Source organism: Vicia villosa, linkage group LG7 (genome assembly GCF_029867415.1).
Source record: "Vicia villosa cultivar HV-30 ecotype Madison, WI linkage group LG7, Vvil1.0, whole genome shotgun sequence".
NCBI lineage: Eukaryota > Viridiplantae > Streptophyta > Magnoliopsida > Fabales > Fabaceae > Vicia > Vicia villosa.
Window position 1 is genome coordinate 55,440,162 of NC_081186.1, and position 5,528 is coordinate 55,445,689.

At 35.3% G+C, this 5,528-nt stretch overlaps 1 non-coding gene across 1 annotated transcript; it reads left to right on the top strand.

The window, feature by feature from the left end:
* The first annotated feature begins 320 nt into the window (after positions 1–320).
* Positions 321–427, top strand: LOC131621123 (small nucleolar RNA R71). Its single transcript, XR_009289453.1, has one exon. It is a non-coding gene; the product is annotated as a small nucleolar RNA R71 (small nucleolar RNA).
* Positions 428–5,528: the final 5,101 nt, after the last annotated feature.

Genomic DNA, 5,528 nt, shown 5'->3' on the forward strand with positions numbered 1-5,528 from the left:
TCTTGCAGTTAGGTGTTACGGCAGCAGCGGTGGCTGAAGGAGTGATGGTTAAGTTCTCGATCTTTTGAGTTAAGGCGTCTACTTTAGCGTTAACGCGGTCTATACCACTTACTTTGTACATACCTCCTTTGGTTTGGGCTTTCTCTAGAGCGGCTCGTTCTCCTCCCCATTGGTAATAGTTTTGTGCCATGTTTTCTATGAGGTTATATGCTTCATCATGAGGTTTGTCCATTAATGCTCCGCCAGCAGCGGCATCTATAGTCATTTTAGTGTTATATAGGAGACCACCATAGAAAGTATGGATGATCAGCCATGGTTCGAGTCCATGATGAGGGCATAGTCTAAGCATGTCTTTGTAACGTTCCCAAGCTTCGAAGAGTGATTTGTTATCTTTCTGGGTAAATCCGTTGATTTGACCTCTGAGCATAGCAGTTTTGCTAGGCGGAAAGTATCTCGCTAAGAATACTCTCTTCAATTCGTCCCATGTAGTTATGGAATTAGAAGGCAGGGATTGAAGCCACGCTCTAGCTCTATCTCTCAAGGAGAAAGGAAAAAGACGCAGTCGAATAGCTTCGGAACTAACGTTGTTAGCTTTGACAGTGTCGGCATATTGCACAAACACAGATAAATGGAGGTTAGGGTCGTCTACAGGGCTTCCAGAGAATTGATTCTGTTGAACAGCTTGGACCAACGAAGGTTTCAGTTCGAAATTGTTTGCCTCAATCGCAGGTGGTGCGATACTTGAGTGCGGTTTAGCGCGCGAAGGAGCGGCATAGTCTCTAAGAGGACGAAGAGCAGCCATCTCTGATTTTGGGGTGAATTGATTGATTTGATCAGTAAATGCCAATTCCTGATTAATCGGAATCGGTGCTACTTCGGGAAGATTGCGAGCTCGACGTTTGACGTTAATGAAACGTTCGATCTCGTTAATTTGTTGTATTAAATCTCCTCCGTGTGAACGAGTATTTGGCATACAATCGTTCAGAAAGAAAGGGAAGAATTGTCCTAGTCTCTACGGTGTAACAGTGAGTTACGATATCGACTTAAATAGTCCCCGGCAACGGCGCCAAAAACTTGATCGCGACTTTACGTGTCTATAAATCTGATGACTGCAAGTGCACAGTCGTGTCGTGTAGTTTTAAAAGATATCGAATCCACAGGGACTATGAATCGATCTACCGTTATCTAAGGTTACTATGTAAAGCTAGGGCTACTAAAATTTTGATTGTTCCTAAGGGAGAGTGATTGTGAGAAATAAAGAATATAATAAAAGACAGATACCAGTATGTATTTCGTTTAACTTAGGGTGATCCGAAGGTCCATTGGCTTTTGCAATATTTAATTAAAAATCTTTACTAATTCAGTTGGTTAAAAATCCTCGTCTCAAACTTTCGCTCTATTGATTTAGATTACTATCCTAACCCTAATGTACGCTTTCGCCATCCCATTAGATTTTTGAAAAGCTTTTTGGAAACAACGTAATTAATAAAATGCCTATTTTATTAAGTTGTTATCTATTTAAATCTCCTAATCTCAAACTTTCGCTCTGTTGACTCGGAGCAAATTAATATCCCTAACGTACGCTTTCGCCATCCCGCTCGGGTGTAAAAACAATTTTTGAAAATAAATAAGTCCCAATTAGTTTTAATACGCTTTCGCCATCCTTAAAACTAATGTCCTGTGTCTACTATCTAATTAAAGATCTCAAACTTTCGCTCTATTGATTTTAACCTTTGACCGTCTTAAGACCTCAAACTTTCGCTCTATTGATTTTAAGACTTACGAATTAAATTAGACACATAAACCAAAAATAAGTGATAGTTAACAAAACATAATTAAGCCAATTTATTTCGGATCCCACGGTTAACTTACTCTACATACTGATACCTAAGTAATTTAGCCAGACATATTAATACGGTTAAACATGCATAAATCAATTTGGCTTATAATAAAAGGCATATTAATTGGCATATAATATATCATGCAATAAATATAAATAAAGGCAGTAAATATAAAACCTGAATTAAATAAATTGAAATTGAATCTTCAAGTACCGAACTTCCACCACAGGTTGGCTGGATCGTTCTTCAGACTTTAAACGGGCAGAAAAGTAAAACAAGGAAAATAAAAGGCGATAAATCTAACGTAAGGCTAGATTTATAAAAGGTTCACAACAATTTCCGGTGTAGAAATCGTTGTGAGAAAATAACTGTTTGAATTAAAGGAAGACAGGAAATATGAGGTACGGTACAATTTCGGCAGCACTTCGTTAGCAGGAAATCAGACAGATTGAAGTGAAGTATCTGCCTCTATTTATAGGCAAGGATTTGCAGTTGCTTTGCGTGAAAAGAGGAGCTTCCAACAGACTTGGACTCGGAGACGTGTGTCTCCGCCTTTTTGGGGACTTCTTTGAAGACTTGAGACGTGCGTCTCAAGTGGAGAGAATGTAGGGGACTGGAGACGTGCGTCTCCCTTTTGCTGACGTGTCCACTGAGACGTGGAGACGTGCGTCTCCACTTGCTTGTATGGTTTGGGCTGCTTTCCTTCGTGGGCTGGATTGCTTCATTGGGTCTTTGGGTCTCTTTCAGCACACTTGGGCCTTATTTGCACTCTCTTTTTACTTCAGCACCCATTTTTCATCATTTAGGCATAAATAGAGGTCGTTTTAGCTCCATTTCTTCTCCTTTTCACAAATAGTCATAATAAGAGTGTAAAATCTGAAACAAAGCAAAAACTCGCGTAATATCATAATAAATCAATATAATAAACGGAAAATACTATAAATATCTATGGATTTCAGGCTAAATATACGATATAAAATCGTGTTATCAGCCATAAGGCTAATCATATATGATGCACATTAATAAACATATTGACAATCACAACATTATTCGCAACAAAGACATTCAAACCGAAATCACATTTTTCGGTCGGTTCGTAAAATAATCTCAACATGCTAATTCATCAAGTAAACCGAATCAACTTCCAATTAACATTTAACTAAATTAGATATCATGTTAATTATCAAAACGACATCTCCATGCTTCGGTATATCACGACAAACATATAAGTTCACATGTTAACAAAATCATCACAACATCATCATGTTTCGGTATATCACAACAATTCGACTCATTAAGTCATTTCAAATTAGTCTCATAATCCTCTATAAATTAGTCTTCTAATTAACTCACTTATCCACTATCAACTAACCAAAATTATTCACCTAATATTCTCTTATTAATCGGATGCATTCCGTGTCACTACCGGTTATCTAATTTCCGGTTAAATCCTTAGTATTCACGACTTTACCAAACCTCGAGTCATATTACCAAGTCCCTAAAACATAACTTAAACCGGTTAATTCGGGCACAATTCTATTCTTTACCGGTTATCCAATTCATTCGGTTAAATTCTCAAGATACCGTTATTTACCGACAAACCAAATAATTAATCTAAATCTAACTGTTTTTCAATTAAATAGACTAATGGAGATTAATTCAACCATTAATTTAATCGACCGATTAACATCACAATTTCAACAAAAGAACACCACCATGTTAATGTACTAATTAAACTTAGCTACCACGTAAATTTTCATCAAATTCCGAACAACTATTTATACTGCTTAATCCAGTTATTTCGAGCAAACGGGACTGTTTCGAATTTCATTAGTCCTATTCTACTATTTCTAATATATACTATTTCATTTTCACTTTACTATATTATTATATTTGTTCCTAAAAAAAACCAACACAAAACACATAGAAACAGCATAGGCATTATCATGGTGGAACAGTAAGAAAAATAAGAAAACAGTATAAGCATAGGAAATTGCAACGCAGCATATAAAAAGTATAATCTCTATAAACATGTTTATTTTAATCCAAATTATAATCAAATAAACAAGATTCTCATTAAATATACATGGTAGTATTCATTAATATGTATTTAATAATGTTGAAAGTCATTGAATTGAATGAATAGTTCATAAATGTTGATACAGTCTTATAAGAAAACATGTCATTCGCTAAACACAAAAACATTTCAGGATCGCATGAACGTGTTCTAATACGACACGACATAGCATGGTAAACCTTTGACAATAAACAACAAATCCAGCACAACACAATGAACAACTTATACTACAAACCCCAACATACAAAATTTCATAAACTCTATTATAGGAAGAGAACCTCACCCTTACCTTGAATTGAGGGCAGCTTTAAGGAAAATCAATGGAAGATTGGGGAAAAATGACACTTTGGGTCTCTTTCTTCTCCTCTTCACAACCCTAACCCCCTTTCTCTATTTCTTCTTATCTTTTCACGGTTTCTCTCTATTTCTCTATGCTACTACTATGTTTCTATTTTAAAGAAAAGACTATCTTAGTCATTAAATACACAAATGGGCCTAACAAAATATACCCCTTAATACTTAGAGATGTCATTATTTAAACTCAATATCTTTTCTACACTTAATGTAATAATAACACTTCCACTTAAATGTCATTAAAATAAAATCCGCTTATTTTAATATACCGACTTATTACTCAATGTCTCATATCTCCGGTCTATTATTAATTACTCGGAAAATTCCCAAAACGCTAAACATTAACTCATTAATATGTTTAATACTAAAAAATATTAAAATCTTCTATTAAATATCGATCCGCTATACCGAACTAATACTGATTAAATCGTCCAAAAAGGTGAAAATTTCAATAAACATCTCAATAAATAAATAATATTATTCTTCCAACTATCCGACTAAAATCCGAATTTAACTTAATAAATCCAAATACGCCTCTTAAAATAATACCGACCATCCAAATTCGACTAAATCCAATATTTAAATTCTTTAATAATTTAATTAACCAATTAATTAAATTCGGGGCGTTACAACTCTCCCCCACTTAGAATATTTTCGTCCTCGAAAATTCGCCCAACACAACCAACCCTAACATTGCGTCCTCATCCGATTTTCTTATTCTCAAGTTGCGCTTGACAACACTCCGACTATTACTTTTTCGACATATCTGTATCTCAACACGACCTGAATCCCCAACTCATGTGTAAATCTCCCAATTATTCTTGTAATATAATTGTTACTAACTTGCCAGCCATTTGAGCAATATCTTGGAACAACATCTTACGACGTAGCAACAATCTTCGCTTGCTCAAACTTGACGATACAACATTGCTTCATCATCGCAACAACGTACTAAACACCGATACACATATACGATTCTCATTTCCATACTCAGGAGTCATCCACTAACGAAGTACCATCAACAACATTACTGTAACAACGACAAAAGTATCATAATACCAACCTGATAACAGAACTCGATTAATAACCACACAACTCATCATTAACCAACAACTTACAAGAACATTCTATTACAATAAGCACTATTCACAAGAAAACTAAACATTTTGGTACATCATGCTTCAAATGCGCAACTCTGATCATTCCTCTTAATTCACAGTCCTTTATTAGAGTTTCCATCGACTTATATGATTCAC